General features: G+C 48.5%; 1 protein-coding gene and 1 long non-coding RNA gene across 5 annotated transcripts in view; one reads left to right on the plus strand and one right to left on the minus strand.

Annotated features, from left to right (window-relative positions):
• The window catches only part of ZMYM3 (zinc finger MYM-type containing 3), a 92,137-nt gene extending 88,583 nt beyond the window's left edge, over positions 1 to 3,554 (minus strand). The window contains exon 1 of one of the 4 annotated variants that reach the window (XM_077285008.1): positions 3,514 to 3,554. The gene's annotated coding sequence lies outside the window, so the exon portion shown is untranslated. Of the gene's footprint in view, positions 1 to 3,215; positions 3,240 to 3,342 lie in introns of those variants that run through there. The other 3 variants (XM_077285007.1, XM_077285009.1, XM_077285010.1) reach the window with 3 other exon arrangements.
• A 70-nt stretch (positions 3,555 to 3,624) lies between these two features.
• The window catches only part of LOC143805535 (uncharacterized), a 37,698-nt gene continuing 24,298 nt past the window's right edge, over positions 3,625 to 17,024 (plus strand). Inside the window, exons 1-2 of the long non-coding RNA XR_013221265.1 lie at positions 3,625 to 3,704; positions 9,168 to 9,195. This is a non-coding gene — a long non-coding RNA (uncharacterized LOC143805535). The remainder of the gene's footprint in view (positions 3,705 to 9,167; positions 9,196 to 17,024) is intronic.

Here is a 17,024-nt window from a genome sequence, read left to right on the forward strand (position 1 = left end):
TAGAGCCCCATCCTGATCATTGACCCTTCAGAGCTCCTCCCCATCCTGATCATTGACCCTTCATACAGCCCCCCATTCTGATCAGACTCTTCTTATCCCCGCACATCATGATCATCCCCATCCTGATAGAGCTGCATGACCAGCTCTATCCTCGCCTACTGTATCCTCACCCATCCCTTGTAGATTGTGAGCTCTCGCGGGCAGGATCCTCTCTCCTCCTGTACCAGTTATGACTTGTATTGTTTAAGATTATTGTACTTGTTTTTATTATGTATACCCCTCCCCACATGTAAAGCGCCATGGAATAAATGGCGCTATAACAATAAATAATAATAATAATAATAATAATAGACCTTTCATAGACCCCCACCCTGATCATAGACCATTCTTATCCCCCCCACATCCTGATAACCCCTCATCCTGATCATAGACCTTTCATAGAGCCCCCCATCCTGATCAGACCTTTTTTATACCCATTCCGATCATAGACCTTTCATTGAGACCCCATCCTGATCATTGACCCTTCACTGAGCCCTCCATCCTGATCACTGACCCTTCATAGAGGCCCCCATCCTGATCATTGACCCTTCATTGAGTCCCTCATCATGATCTTTGACCCTTCATTGAGACCCCCATCCTGATCATTGACCCTTCACTAAGCCCTCCATCCTGATCACTGACCCTTCATTGAGGCCCCCATCCTGATCATTGACCCTTCATTGAGCCCCTCATCCTGATCATTGACCCTTCATTGAGCCCACCATCCTGATCACTGACGCTTCATTGAGCCCCTCATCCTGATCATTGGCCCTTCATTGAGCCCCCATCCTGATCACTGACCCTTCATTGAGCCCCCATCCTGATCATTGACCCTTCATTGAGACCCCCCATCCTGATTGACTCTTTATCCCCATCCCGATTACAGACATTTCATAGAGCCCCACTCCTGATCATTGGCCCTTCATTGAGCTCCCATCCTGATCACTGACCCTTCATTGAGCCCCCAACCTGATCATTGACCCTTCATTGAGCCCCCCATCCTGACTGACTCATTATCCCCATCCCGTTTATAGACATTTCCGAGCCCCATCCTGATCATTGACCCTTCATAAAGCCCCCATCCTGATCATCGACCCTTCATTGAGCTCATCATTGATCCTTTATAGACCCACATCCTGATCATAGACCCTTTTTAACCCCATCCCGATCATTGACCTTTCATAGAGCCCTCATCCTGATGATTGACTCTTCATTGAGCACCCCATCCTGATTATCCACCTTTCATAGAGCCCCCACATCTTAATAGACCCTTTTTATCCCCATCTCAATTATAGACATTTGACAGAACCCCCCCATCCTGATCATAAACCTCTCATAGAGCCCCCATCCTGATCAGACTTTTTATTCCCCATCCCAACTATAGACCTTTCATAGAGCCCCCCATCCTGATCAGACCCTTTTATTCCCCATCCCTATCATTGACCCTTCACATAGCCCCCCATCCTGATCATTGACCCTTCACAGAACCCCTCCATCCTGATCATAAACCTTTCATAGAGCCCCCATCCTGATCAGACCCTTTTATTCCCCATCCCTATCATTGACCCTTCATAGAGCCCCCCATCCTGATCATTCACCCTTCATAGAGCCCCCCATCCTGATTATTGACCCTTCATAGAACCCCCCATCCTGATCATAGACCATTCTTATCCCCCCTCCCCCATGCTGATCCTGGAACCTTCATCCTGCTCCTAGACCTTTCATAGAGCCCCCCATCCTGATCAGACCCTTTTTATCCCCATACAGATCACAGACTTTTCATTGAGCCCCCCATCCTGATCACTGACCCTTCATAGAGCCCCCCCATCCTGATTATTGACCCTTCATAGAGCCCCCCATCCTGAACAGACCTTTTAAATACCCATCCCGATCATAGACCTTTCATTGAGCCCCCCATCCTGATCATTGACCATTCATTGAGCCCCCATCCTGATCATTGACCCTCCCATCCTGATCACTGACCCTTCATTGAGCCCCATCCTGATCATTGACCCTTCATTGAGCCCCCCAATCCTGACTTATTATCCCCATCCCGTTAATAGACATTTCAGAGCCCCCATCCTGATCATTGACCCTTCATAAAGCCCCCAACCTGATCACTGACCCTTCATAAAGCCCCCAACCTGATCACTGACCCTTCATTGAGCCCCCATCCTGATCATTGACCCTTCATAAAGCCCCCAACCTGATCACTGACCCTTCATAAAGCCCCCATCCTGATTATTGACCCTTCATAGAACCCCCCATCCTGATCATAGACCATTCTTATCCCCCCTCCCCCATGCTGATCCTGGAACCTTCATCCTGGTCTGAGACCTTTCATAGAGCCCCCCATCCTGATCAGACCCTTTTTATCCCCATCCAGACCACAGACTTTTCATTGAGCCCCCATCCTGATCATTGACCCTTCATAGAGCCCCCCATCCTGATCATTGACCCTTCATAGAGCCCCCCATCCTGATCATTGACCCTTCATAGAGCCCCCCATCCTGATCATTGACCCTTCATAGAGCCCCCCATCCTGATCATTGACCCTTCATAGAGCCCCCCATCCTGATCATTGACCCTTCATAGAGCCCCCCATCCTGATCATTGACCCTTCTTATCCCCTCCCCCATCCTGATCATTGACCCTTCTTATCCCCTCCCCCATCCTGATCATTGACCATTCATAGAGCCCCCCCCCAGCCTGATCATAGACCATTCTTATCCCCTCCCCTATCCTAATCATTAACCCTTCATAAAGTCCCCCTCCCCCATCCTGGTGATATCCCCTTTAATCCCCCTCCCCCATACTGACCCTGGAGCCCCCATGCTGCCGTCTCTGCGGCCTGAACTACTTCTGACCCCCCCCAGAACAATGTTCTCCCTGCACACCGCCACCTCCCCCTCCAGTGCCCCCACTATTTTGCTATCCACCCACCACCGTGCCCCGCGGGCCCCCATCCTGAGCCCATGGGCCCTGCCCTCCCCAGAGAGGAGCCCGCTCACAGGCAGCCACGGTCTGTGCACCCCAACACATGTCACCTGGTGTCTCCCAGGCCCCCGGACCCCACCCCGCACTGCACACACGACCACCCTCGCCCTGGCCGCTCTCCCGCCTCACATGTTGGGAGCCCACAGCCCGGCCGAGTGTCGGCAGATCACACGCCCCACCTCCCGCCGGGTGTTGGGCACACTACCGGGGCCCCGCCAGCTGGTGCCCTCTCCTCCAGACCAGGCCACGGTGTGCAGCCTGCTCTCCTCACCCCACTGCTCTATTTGCCGCCGTCTCGCACCATACCTTCCAGGGCTCCGGTCCCCTCCCCTTCGCGGGTGTTTTCCCAACCCCCTTCTCGGACAAAGTACAGTACTGAGAACCGGCTGCAGCCGTACTCTCTTTGCAGCTGCAGTCTCTGGCGCAGCCACACTCTCGGGAGGTCTCTATCTCGCTGTTTCTCGCTGTCTCACGCACTCTGTCGCTCTCTCTCAGGCGCGCCCCCGCTGCGGTCCCTTTAAGCGCGTTCTCAAACCTGTAGCAGGACAAGCGCGCTTCCGCGAAAGAGGGCGTGGCCAGAGTATAGAGGCGGGGCTATGCCTACAGTTACCAGCCGCTAGCTCGACACTGAGAGTGGAGGAAGGACGAGTAACTTGTGCGCAGGCGCAGTGAGTGGCCTACTGGTCTTTCCCTTTTGATTCGGAGTGCTGGGGCCTTTTCGCGGGAAGTGACCCCAGGGCTGTAAGTGCCCGAGGGTGAACGCTGCGGCGCCTCACAACAAACAAATATACAAAACTCTCAGGCCGGGGTCACACGTTCAGTATTTGGTCAGTAGTTTACATCAGTATTTGTAAGGCCAGGTTCACACTGTGTTGTGGCAGCCCGCTAGACGGACTACGTTACACCGCAGCATAACGCATTCTGTTAATGCCGCCATTAAGCCCTATGGCGGACGCATCACTAGCGCATGCCCACAATGGGTGCGCGCTAGCGATGTGCCGTACCATGGGACGCGGGCTGCAGCGTTTCCAGGTCCGTCACTGCTAGCGCATCTGCTAGCTCTATCTGCACTACCGCGCTGACATATCGGCACTTGCGTTAACAGCAGCCCGTTATCGCATGTGTTGAACGGGCTGCTAACGCAATGTGAACCCAGCCTTAGCCAAAACCAGGAGTGGAACAGTCAGAGGCTGTCATACCGGCCTCCACTGTCGCTGCGGTCGGGTCCTCCGTCAGGTCCTCCCGCTGCGTCTCCGCCCACCGCTCTGGGCATCGCGCTGATTCCCCGGTTCATCTTCCTGCTGCTCGGGGGTTCCGGCGTGGTGCTCGTGCTTCTTCCTCCCCCCATCCTGTGTCCACTCCGCACATGCACCTTAGGTCGTGGGCGCGCGCTCCTCCCTGTTCTTAACCCTTCCTGCGTCCTCCCTGGTCCTGGGTCCTCCATTCAGGTAACTGCTCGGGCTATATCAGGCGTCTCCTCCATATTGGAGGCGCCTGATTATTGTGTGCTATTCGTGCTCAGTTTAGGCCTTGTCCGGTTCTGACTCCTCGTCCGCTCCTATTTTGCTCTCGCAGGCTACCTTCCTGTGTTATCCTCCTGTCTCCCTTCGTTTTCTACCCCTTCCTCCTGTTGACCGTTCAGTGTTCCCGTTTCCCCTTTCCATACGGACCTGCTTGTTTTTCCCTCTTCACTCCCATCTTCCGTCTCCAGTCTCTTCCTGAGCCGTCCCTCTTGGTGCCAGCCGTTGCGGTATTTGACCCCCTCGGGCCTGCTCCTAACTATCCCTGTATAGGGGTTGGCTCATCCGGGTTCGCTCGTTCGTGGGTGCGTCAGTACCGTGACCCAGAGGGTCCACTCTTTTCGTTCATTCCTGACATCACAGAGGAAAAGTATAACAGAAACGTCACCACTTCTGCATTTATCACCCATCCTGGTTTTGGCTTACAAATACTGATGTAAAATACTGATAGTGTGACCCCAGCCTCGGTGTATGTGCACCTAGGCATCCGCAATCCATGTCCTGGCATGTCCAGAGCCATTTCCTAGACTCATTGCATGCAGAGCCTAGTGCTAGGCTGTATGCGAAGCCTAGCGCCTGGCTATATGCGGAGCCTAGTTCTCGGCTGTATGCGGAGCTTAGCACCGGTCTGTATGCGGAGCCTAGGGCCGGGCTGTATGCGGAGCCTAGCGCCGGGCTGTATGCGGAGCCTAGTCCCGGGCTGTATGCGGAGCCTAGTCCCGGGCTGTATGCGGAGCCTAGTCCCGGGCTGTATGCGGAGCCTAGTCCCGGGCTGTATGCGGAGCCTAGTCCCGGGCTGTATGCGGAGCCTAGTCCCGGGCTGTATGCGGAGCCTAGTCCCGGGCTGTATGCGGAGCCTAGTCCCGGGCTGTATGCGGAGCCTAGTCCCGGGCTGTATGCGGAGCCTAGTCCCGGGCTGTATGCGGAGCCTAGTCCCGGGCTGATGGCACAGTGATTAGTATGGCCGGAGCCTCTGCACGGCCACAAGACTAAGGTCTTGTTCGCACAGTGCGTGCTGGCTGTGCATTACTGCGTTGGCGTGGATTAGTGTTCCAAAATCTCTTCCACACTGCATCACTTCTGTGGATTTCCATCATGGATTTTCCATTCTGCTTATTGTGAGAGAATCCACAGGGGATATTCTTTATTAAACCCGTAAAGCTAACAGAACAGCACCCGATCTACATGTCCTTCCCTTCCAGACACCCGCCACATGTACGGCGCAGCGGGCAGAGCCTTCCCACAACCCGCTGTACGGGGCAATGATTTTACAGCATGTCATCCGCCGGCGTCACCCGTAGATCATAGCTGACCCCTGCTGGAACAGATGTGTTCAGTGCCAGCACTGATCACGGCTGCTTAGTTGAGAGAAGGGGCTTCGTCTTCATCCTTATTGTCACCCCCATGATTGCACTGGTATGACAGATGGGTGCCATGATGACCGTAAGCCGAGTAATGGCCAGGGGGGTTACCCAGCTATAGTGGTCTGTAAGGTTCAAGTGCTAAACCAGGGGCGGACATATCAGTGGTGTAACTTGTGCAGCCACAAAGGCTATGTATATACATCTGTACTGAAAATATCTGATTTTCATCCAGAAAAAATGAACGGTATACATTTCAGTTGTCACCCATATAACACAGCACACAGACCGAAAATACGCTCGTGTGCACTGGTCACGCTGACAGGTCTGATGCCCCGCTCTGTATAATGCCGGGTATTACACCAGACATCAAACAAGTCAAAGTGGAAGTCTCAGTATGGGTCTAAGTAAGGAAGTAAAAAACAGTCCAATAACCTTTGTAAAAATATGAAAAAAGAAAATCGTTAGAAAAAATGTTTTGCAAACAAAAACAGTACAGTACACACTACTGGTATCGCCACCTCCAGAATCCGGAGGCTGGCTATAAGTCTATCCAATTAACACGTGCTGTGAAAATTAACCATTCTGAGCTAAATCTGCCTATTATTGTCACAAATGTTTTTTTTTTTAACTTTCACACAGTTAAGGTAAGTTCACACAGGGCGTTTTTGCTGCTATTTTTTTTCTGCAGCAAAACCTGATCTTCTTGGCAGGAAAGAAACTGCGTCAAAAATGCTGGTTTTGCTGCTTTTTTCAACACCCAGGTGTTGACTCAAGTCAATGGGTGAAAAATGCTGAAAGAAGTGACATGCTCTATGTCAAAAAAACGCAGCAAAGCACAAAATACTGATGTGTGGGCATGAGATTACTGGAATCTCATAGGCTTTGCTGGTACTGTAAAAAGCAGCTGAAAATCATCATAAAAAAGCAGCAAAAACGGCCTGTGTGAACATACCCTTAGGGTACCGTCACACTGAGCAACTTTTGAACGAGAACGACAGCGATCCGTGACGTTGCAGCATCCTGGATAGCGATCTCGTTGTGTTTGACACGCAGCAGCGATCAGGATCCCGCTGTGACATCGCTGGTCGGAGCTAGAAGTCCAGAACTTTATTTCGTCGTTGGATCACCCGCTGTCATCGCTGGATCGGTGTGTGTGACACCGATCCAGCGATGTGTTCGCTTGTAACCAGGGTAAACATCGGGTTACTAAGCGCAGGGCCGCGCTTAGTAACCCGATGTTTACCCTGGTTACCATTGTAAATGTAAAAAAAACCAAACCACTACATACTCACCTTCTGATGTCTGTCACGTCCCCCGCCGGCGGCTTCCCGCACTGACTGTGAGCGCCGGCCGTAAAGTAAAAGCAGAGCACAGCGGTGACGTCACCGCTGTGCTGTGCTTTACGGCCGGCACTGACGGCGAGGGACGTGACAGACACCGGAATGTAAGTATGTACTGTTTTGGGTTTTTTTACATTTACAATGGTAACCAGGGTAAACATCGGGTTACTAAGCGCGGCCCTGCGCTTAGTAACCCGATGTTTACCCTGGTTACCCGGGTGCTGCAGGGGGACTTCGGCATCGTTGAAGACAGTTTCAACGATGCCGAAGTCGTTCCCCTGATCGTTGGTCGCTGGAGAGAGCTGTCTGTGTGACAGCTCCCCAGCGACCACACAGCGACACAACAGCGACGCTGCAGCGATCAGCATCGTTGTCTGTATCGCTGCAGCGTCGCTGTGTGTGACGGGGCCTTAACTGTATCGGCGCACTGTGCATGCCAATACAGATACAGTAGCGTAGCTCCGGGTGGGCCCCCTTAGGGCCCGGGGCCACACCGCCCCCTCTGTTCCCCCCGGTAGCTACGCTACTGCCCCTACATGAATTTCTTTAGGAATGTAGTTCCCAAAATGTGGTCGCTCTAAGGGATATTTTGGCACATTGAGGGCTCTATTTAGGCACCCGCAAAGTATTCCAGACAAATTGGCTTTCCAAAAGTCAAATAGGGCTTCTTCCCTTATGAGCCCTGCTCTGTGTCCAAACTGTAGTTTTTAATCACATATGGGTTATTGCCGTGCCAAAAAAAATGCTTTACAAATGTCAGCATCCATTATTCCTATTACTCTTCTGAAAATGAAAACTTTGGGGCTAAATCATAATTTTAGTGGGAAAAAATATATAATTTTTCATTTTCACATCCTTAGGTTATAAACTTTGGTAAAGCACCTATGGGCCCAAAGAGGTAACTACAACTTTAGATAAATTCCTTGAGGGGTGTACGTTTTCAAACTAGGGTCGATTACCAGAATATCCCTGGTAAGTATTAGGCTATAGCATTAGCAGGTATTAAGGAGCTGGTGGTGAATTTGCAGTAGTCTCCTAGAGAAGGCATCCACAAGGGCTGTGAGACCCTGCACAGCCTGGACAAAATCTCAAGACTTAGAGCAAGCTGTATTACCAGTGAAAGGCAGATCATCCATGTTCCATGGCAATGGTGTTGTGGCTATTGCATCTTTGGAATCCATAGTCTTGGGATTTTGTCAGACTCTCCAGGTGAGGTGGATCCTCTAAGCCTTAGGTCCTGGTGGGCACACGAGCTCTGGGTGTTGAGGCAGCAAACGGGCATGTGGGCAGCGAGGACTTGGACTATCTGGAATCTCAGGAGTAGTCAGACAGATCAAGTAGAAGCCAGCAGGGATGAATGCAAGAACATACACAAAAGTCTCAGTCCCAAGACACAGGTGTTTGTTTAAGTGGACCTTAAATAGATCTAGGGAGGTGATCTCATTGATCCATTCTGGGCAATCTGCAAAATCCGATGCTGAGCTCAACGTGTGCTAGTGGACCCAGAGGAAGGAAACAGAACCCGGGTTCCCGGGACAGAAGGGTAACAACAACATTTTCGGGGGAAAACAAATAATATAAAATTTTCATATCACAATATTATAAACTTTAGTTAAGAACTAGTGCTCGGATATAGCGTTATCGAAGCATGCTTGCTCATCACTATTAAGCACCCGTTAGTCCAAAAAAGTCACTAACCCCAAAATAAATTCCTTGAGGGTTGTAGTTTTCAAAATGGGGTCACTTGTGTGGGGATTCTGCACCTCAGGGGTTTTGCGAATGCAACATGGCATCCATAATCAATTACCTTCTGTGCCTAAACAGTAGATTCCAACCACATATTGGGTATCGGTGTGTTCAGTAGAAATTGCTTAACAAATGTTTCTGTGCTTTTTTTCTCATTGCAGCTTGTGAAAATGAAGAAGTGAGGCTAAAGTAAGATTTTAGTTAAATTAATGTAACTTTTATTTTTTTATTCCACGTTTGTGAAGCAGCTGAAGGGTTAGCAGCTTTCTCAATGAAGTTTTAAATACTTTGAGGTGTTCAGTTTTCAAAATGCTATCGGTTTGGGCAGTTTTCTGACATATAGGCCCCTTAAAGTCACTTCAAAACTTAATAGGCCTTGTGACAGGATTAGGGAATTAGTTCACTGTGTTGCTGTTTCCTGGGCTATAAACAGGCATTCCAAGACACCGTTCACACCAGAAAGGTTTGATTCAACCATCCACAACTAGTTTTACTGATTACGTATATAACAGCAAAAAAAATGGAAAGGATACAAAATAAATCCTAGGCCTGTTGGCCGGTAACTAAACTGGCAAAACCCTGACTCACCAGAGCTGGGCCTAAACAAACAATTGCTTTACCTGGGAGAAGAAAGAACTCTCAGCTTGTGGGCTTTCTTGCCTCTTATACCACACCTGAGCTTTGCAGGTCATTAAATGGGCTCATCTCAAACACCTGGGGTGGCTTAATGGAGCAGGGAAATACACAGTTCCCCTCTACCAAACTGCCAGGCTGGTTTATTTACACCAATGTTTCACAAACTCCATTCCTCACGGCCCCCAACAGATCATGTTTTCAGGATTTCCTTAGCATTGCAGTTTCTGGTGTATTGATGTTTGAAATCTTGATGAGAGCCGTGAGGACTGGAGTTTGGGAAACACTGATTTACATGGTATACGACAGGAACCTATGGGAAATGTACACACCATCAACCAATTTTCTACTGGTACTGTTACATACGCACATACGCTACCTCCGTGTTTCGATCTCAAGGTCGGAACACTCTTAGCTCCTAAACAGTAGACCTTCGATGGGCATATGTGTTGACCAGCTGATGTCCGGGTCTATGCTCAACTGAAAAGCTAAAGTGTTGTAATGACATGAACCATCTGGTCATTTATCTGTCTGTCACCCAGTGCTAACACATCCATTTCAGTGGGGCGTGGTCCATAACCAATTTGAGTGTTCTCCCTATGAAGTAACACCTGAGTGCTTCTAATGTTCTAATTTAATCGCCAAACGCTCCTTCTTCATAATGGTGTAATTTTTCTCCTGGTCATTCAATTTTTTACACAGGTAGACCAAAGGGCACTTTTCTCCACCTGTCACTTGTGACAATACAGACCCTTCACCCACATCTGAGTGGTTGGTTTGCACAACAAACTCTTTTCCAAAATCTGGAATTGTCGCTATAAGTTCTGGAAAGCTGGCTCATCTTCAGGGGTCTATTTGACCTTAACTGGATCCTTACCTTTTGTAAGGTCAGTTAAAAAAGCAGCAATACTGTCCAAATTCCGTATAAAGCATCTGTAATAGTGAGTCAATCCTACTTGCTTCTTGTTTAACCCCTTTCTGTCATTGGACGTACTATTCCGTCCATGTGGGGTGGGCCCTACTTCCCAAGGACGGAATAGTACGTCCAGCACGATCGGCCGCGCTCACGGGGGGAGCGCGGCCGATCGCGGCCGGGTGTCAGCTGACTATCGCAGCTGACATCCGGAACTATGTGTCAGGAGCGGTCACGGACAGCCCCTGGCACATTAACCCCTGGCACACCGCGATCAAACATGATCGCGGTGTACCAGCGGTATAGGGAAGCATCGCGCAGGGAGGGGGCTCCCTGCGTGCTTCCCTGAGACCCCCGGAGCAACGCGATGTGATCGCTTTGCTCAGAGGGTCTCCTACCTCCTTCCTCGCTGCAGATCCCGGATCCAAGATGGCCGCGGCATCCGGGTCCTGCAGGGAAGGAGGTGGCTTACCGAGTGTCTGCTCAGTCTGCAGCCCTGTCAGTGAGATCGGTGATATGACAGAGTGCTGTGCACACTGTCAAATCACCGATCTGTGATGTCCCCCCCGGGACAAAGTAAAAAAGTTTAAAAAAAATGTCCACATGTGTAAAACAAAAAATAAAAAAAAATTCCTAAATAAAATTAAAAAAATATTCCCATAAATACATTTCTTTGTCTAAATAAAAAAAAATCAAACAATAAAAGTACACATATTTAGTAACGCCGCGTCCGTAACGACCCCACCTATAAAACTACATAACTAGTTAACCCCTTCAGTGAACACCGTAAAAAAAAAAAAAAAAAAACCGAGGCAAAAAACAACGCTTTATTCTCATACCGCCAATCAAAAAGTGGAATAACACGCGATCAAAAAAACGGATATCAATAACCATGGTACCGCTGAAAACGTCATCTTATCCCGCAAAAAACGAGCCGCCATACACCATCATCAGCGAAAAAATAAAAAAGTTATAGTCCTCAGAATAAAGCGATGCCAAAATAATTATTTTTTCTATAAAATAGCTTTTATCGTATAAAAGCGCCAAAACATAAAAAAATGATGTAAATGAGATATCGCTGTAATCGTACTGACCCGAAGAATAAAACTGCTTTATCAATTTTACCAAACGCGGAACGGTATAAACGCCTCCCCCAAAAGAAATTAATGAATAGCTGGTTTTTGGTCATTCTGCCTCACAAAAATCGGAATAAAAAGCGATCAAAAAATCTCCCGTGCCCGAACATGTTACCAATAAAAACGTCAACTCGTCCCGCAAAAAACAAGACCTCACATGACTCTGTGGACTCAAATTTGGAAAAATTATAGCTCTCAAAATGTGGTAACGCAAAAAATATTTTTTGCAATGAAAAGCGTCTTTCAGTGTGTGACGGCTGCCAATCATAAAAATCCGCTAAATAACCCGCTATAAAAGTAAATCAAACCCCCCTTCATCACCCGCTTAGGCTACGTTCACATTTGCGTTGTGCGCCGCAGCGTCGGCGACGCAACGCACAACGCAGGAACACCGCATGCACAACGCATGCACAACGCTGCGTTTTGCGACGCATGCGTCCTTTTTTTGCTTGATTTTGTACGCACAAAAAATGCAACTTGCTGTGTCCTCTGCGCCATGACGCGTGCGCCGCAGTGACGCATGCGTCGCAAAACGCAAGTGCAACGCATGTCCATGCGCCCCCATGTTAAATATAAGGGCGCATGACGCATGCGGCGACGCTGCGGCGCCCGACGCTGTGGCGCAGAACGCTAATGTGAACGTAGCCTTAGTTAGGGAAAAATTAAAAAAATTTAAAAAATGTATTTATTTCCATTTTCCCATTAGGATTAGGGCTAGGGTTAGGGCTAGCGTTAGGGTTAGGGCTAGGGTTAGGGCTAGGGCTTGGGTTAGGGCTACATTTAGGGTTGGGGCTAAAGTTAGGGTTAGGGTTGGGGCTAAAGTTAGGGTTAGGGTTTGGATTACATTTACGGTTGGGAATAGGGTTGGGATTAGGGTTAGGGGTGTGTCTGGGTTAGAGGTGTGGTTAGGGTTACCGTTGGGATTAGGGTTAGGGGTGTGTGTGGATTAGGGTTTCAGTTATAATTGGGGGGTTTCCACTGTTTAGGCACATCAGGGGCTCTCCAAATGTGACATGGCGTCCCATTTCAATTCCAGCCAATTCTGCGTTGAAAAAGTAAAACAGTGCTCCTTCCCTTCCAAGCTCTCCCGTGCGCCCAAACAGGGGTTTACACCAACATATGGGGTATCAGCGTACTCGGAACACATTGGAGAACAACTTTTGGGGTCCAATTTCTCCTGTTACCCTTGGGAAAATACAAAACTGGGGCTAAAAAATAATTTTTGTGGAAAAAAAAAATATTTTTTATTTGCATGGCTCTGCGTTATAAACTGTAGTGAAACACTAGGGGGTTCAAAGCTCTCACAACACATCTAGATGAGTTCCTTAGGGGGTCTACTTTCCAAAATGGTGTCACTTGTGGGGGGTTTCTACTGTTTAGGTACATTAGGGGCTCTGCAAACGCAATGTCACGCCTGCAGACCATTCCATCTAAGTCTGCATTCCAAATGGCGCTCCTTCCCTTCCGAGCCCTCCCATGCGCCCAAACGGTGGTTCCCCCCCACATATGGGGTATCAGCGTACTCAAGACAAATTGGACAACAACTTTTGGGGTCCAATTTCTCCTGTTACCATTGGGAAAATACAAAACTGGGGGCTAAAAAATAATTTTGGGGGGAAATTTTTTATTTTTTTATTTTCACGGCTCTGCGTTATAAACTGTAGTGAAACACTTCGGGGTTCAAAGTTCTCACAACACAACTAGATAAGTTCCTTAGGGGGTCTAGTTTCCAATATTGGGTCACTTGTGGGGGGTTTCTACTGTTTAGGTACATTAGGGGCTCTGCAAACGCAATGTGACGCCTGCAGACCAATCCATCTAAGTCTGCATTGCAAATGATGCTCCTTCCCTTCTGAGCTCTGCCATGCGCTCAAACGGTGGTTCCCCCCCAGATATCAGGTATCAACGTACTCAGGACAAATTGGACAACAATATATAGGGTCTAATTTCTCCTGTTACCCTTGGAAAAATACAAAACTGGGGGCTAAAAAATAATTTTTGTGGAAAAAAAAAAATTTTTATTTGCACGGCTCTGCGTTATAAACTGTAGTGAAACACTTAGGGGTTCAAATCTCTCACAACACATCTAGATGAGTTCCTTAGGGGGTCTACTTTTCAAAATGGTGTCACTTGTGTTTTTTTTTTACTGTTTAGGTACATTAGGGGCTCTGCAAATGCAATGTGACGCCTGCAGACCATTCCATCTAAGTCTGCATTCCAAATGGCACTCCATCCCTTCCGAGCCCTCCCATGCGCCCAAACGGTGGTTCCCCCCCACATATGGGGTATCAGCGTACTCAGGACAAATTGGACAACAACTTTTGGGGTCCAATTTCTCCTGTTACCCTCGGGAAAATACAAAACTGGGGGCTAAAAGTCGTAGTTACTCACCGATAACAGTGTTTCTCAGAGCCCATGACAGCACTACCAGAGAGAGGGAATCCGCCCTTCAGGGACAGAAAACCTACAGGATAAAAAGGGCGGTACCTCTCTCCTGCCTCAGTTTAGTTTACAGAGCATCAGAGGTCCTCCAGGTTAGTGACAACAAGAAATACACATATTTTTAGCAAAATACTTATGAAGATTACACCGTGTCTAAATCAAACACACACTTCGTATAATAAAGTGCTCACCGCACACGTGATAAGGGGGGGAATAAGCAGGTGCTGTCATGGGCTCTGAGAAACACCGTTATCGGTGAGTAACTACGACTTTCTCAGTCGCCCATGACAGCACTACCAGAGAGAATTGCAGAGATTATTGCTTTTAGGGAGGGACCACAGCCTGCAAGACCCTTCTTCCGAAGGTTAAGTCCAACGAAGAGGCTAAGTCTAAGCGATAGTGCCTAAAGAAGGTTGAAGGTGTTGACCAGGTGGCCGCTTTACAGATTTTATCTATTGGTACCTCCGACATTTCGGCCCAGGAGGTCGCCATAGCCCTTGTAGAGTGTGCCTTGAGTCCTTCAGGTACTGCGTTTCCCGTGGACGAGTATGCCAAGGCTATCGCATCAGTAACCCAACGAGCTATAGTGCCTTTTGAGGCTTTGAGTCCTTTCCTAGGTCCCTGAAAACAAAGAAAAAGACAGCCTTCCTTCCTACACTGACGGGAGGATTCTAGGTAGTGTATTAGACACCTTCTCACATCTAAGGTGTGGAATTTTTCCTCTTTTTGATTTTTCGGGTTTGGACAGAAGGAAGGAAGAATTATTTCCTGGGATCTATGGAAATTGGAAGCTACTTTGGGTAGATAAGCAGGGTCTGTTCTCAATACTACCCTGTCCTCCATGATTTGTGTGAAGGGAGGGTTCGCAGATAGAGCCTGAAGGTCACTAATCCTACGAGCAGATGTTAGGGCTGTAAGAAGGGCCGTTTTGAGGGATAAGATTTTAAGTGGTATCGAATCTATGGGTTCAAACGGGGGTTCTGTCAGAGCTGATAGTACTAAATTTAAGTCCCAAGATGGAGGGCTTCTGATTTTTATTGGCCTAGAACGTACCGCGGCTTTAATGAATCTTGCTACCCAAGGGTTAGTGGCAATACTATCATTGTATAATGCCCCTAAGGCTGCTACTTGCACCTTTAAGGTGCTCACCGATAGGCCCGTATCCAAGCCTTTCTGTAGGAACTCTAATATTTTGACTACTGGAACCCCGTCTTGCAGTTTTACCCCGGAGGTGGACAGAAACTTTTTCCAAGTTTTACCATAGATTTTAGTTGTTATTTTCTTCCTACTTTTTAATAGTGTGGAGACTAAATTATCCGAGAATCCCCTTGCCCTTAGCAGTGACCTTTCAAGTTCCACGCTGTCAAGTTTAGATTTGCCGACTGAGGGTGGAACACCGGCCCCTGTGATAAGAGGTCCGGAAGATCCGGAAGGACCCAGGGATCTGTGACCGATAGGATTCTCAGCCAGGAAAACCAGGCCCTTTTGGGCCAGAAGGGGGCTATTAGAATGACTCTCGCCCTGTCCTGTCTTATCTTCCGCAGAACCGCCGGTATAAGTATATGAGGGGGAAAGGCATATGTCAGACCGTGAGTCCATGGAATCGAGAATGCATCCAGTGCCCGGGGGTTCCCTCTGTGGTTTAGAGAGCAAAACTGTTTTACTTTTCTGTTCTCTATACTGGCAAAGAGGTCTATTACTGGTACCCCCCAGATTTTTGTGATCTGATGGAAGACCCTTTGGTTCAGAGCCCATTCCCCCTGTTTCAGCTGGGTACGGCTTAGGAAGTCTGCCTTTTTGTTCACTACGCCTCTTATGTGTAACGCCGAGAGGGATAGGAAGTGATGTTCGGCTAAGGTGAAGATTTGAGAAGTAGTTTTCATCAGGGCTTGGGATCTGGTCCCCCCCTGGTGGTTCAGGTAGGCCACTACTACTTGATTTTCCGTAAAAACCCGGACATGTTGTCCCCGTAGTTTGGGAAGAAAAATTGACAGAGCATGGCTCACTGCGCAAAGTTCTTTTTGATTTGAGGATACCTGGTATTCTTGATCTGTCCAGACCCCCTGAGTAACACTGTTTCCCAGGTGAGCTCCCCACCCCGTGGGACTGGCATCCGTGGTAACTACTCGATGTGCATCTATTAACCACGGAACCCCCTTCGACAGATTGTTGGAATCTAGCCACCAGTCTAGGGAACGAATAGTGTCTGAACTTAGAGTCATGTGACCTTCTAGGCGTCCCCCCAGTGTAACCTGATTTTTCAGGACATCCCACTGGAGGTCTCTCGTGTGGATCTGAGCCCACTGTACTGCCGGAAGACAAGCAGAAAGGGACCCCAGCAGTGACATCGCTCCTCTTAAGGTCATATGAGGGTTTGAGCGAGCTCCGGACACAATGCTTAATATTTTTTGTTTCTTCTGGTCTGGAAGGCGACATTCCTGTAAAACCGAGTCCAGAGTTAGGCCCAGAAACTCTTGTACCATGGTCGGTTCCAGTTTTGACTTCTGGAGATTTAGGAGCCAACCTAATTCCGTTAGAGTTTTTATTACTCTGATGCACTGTTGGCGACAATGTTGGGCTGAGTCGCTGACAATTAGGAAGTCGTCTAGGTATGGTATTATAATAACATTTTCCTCCCTTATGTGGGCCATCATTTCTTCTACCACCTTGGTAAAAACACGGGGCACTACTGAAATGCCAAACGGGAGGGCCTTGTACTGGTATTCTTTCACTACTCCCTCCATGACTACTGCTAGTCTGAGGTATTTCTGTGAGTTTTTGTGGATGGGGATGTGATAGTACGCATCGCTGAGATCCAACACTACCATTGTCAAGGTGAAAATATACTTTCTTATATACCTTTGTACTTTTATATATCTTATACTGTGAAACAA

This window comes from Ranitomeya variabilis, chromosome 2 (genome assembly GCF_051348905.1).
Source record: "Ranitomeya variabilis isolate aRanVar5 chromosome 2, aRanVar5.hap1, whole genome shotgun sequence".
NCBI classification, from domain to species: domain Eukaryota; kingdom Metazoa; phylum Chordata; class Amphibia; order Anura; family Dendrobatidae; genus Ranitomeya; species Ranitomeya variabilis.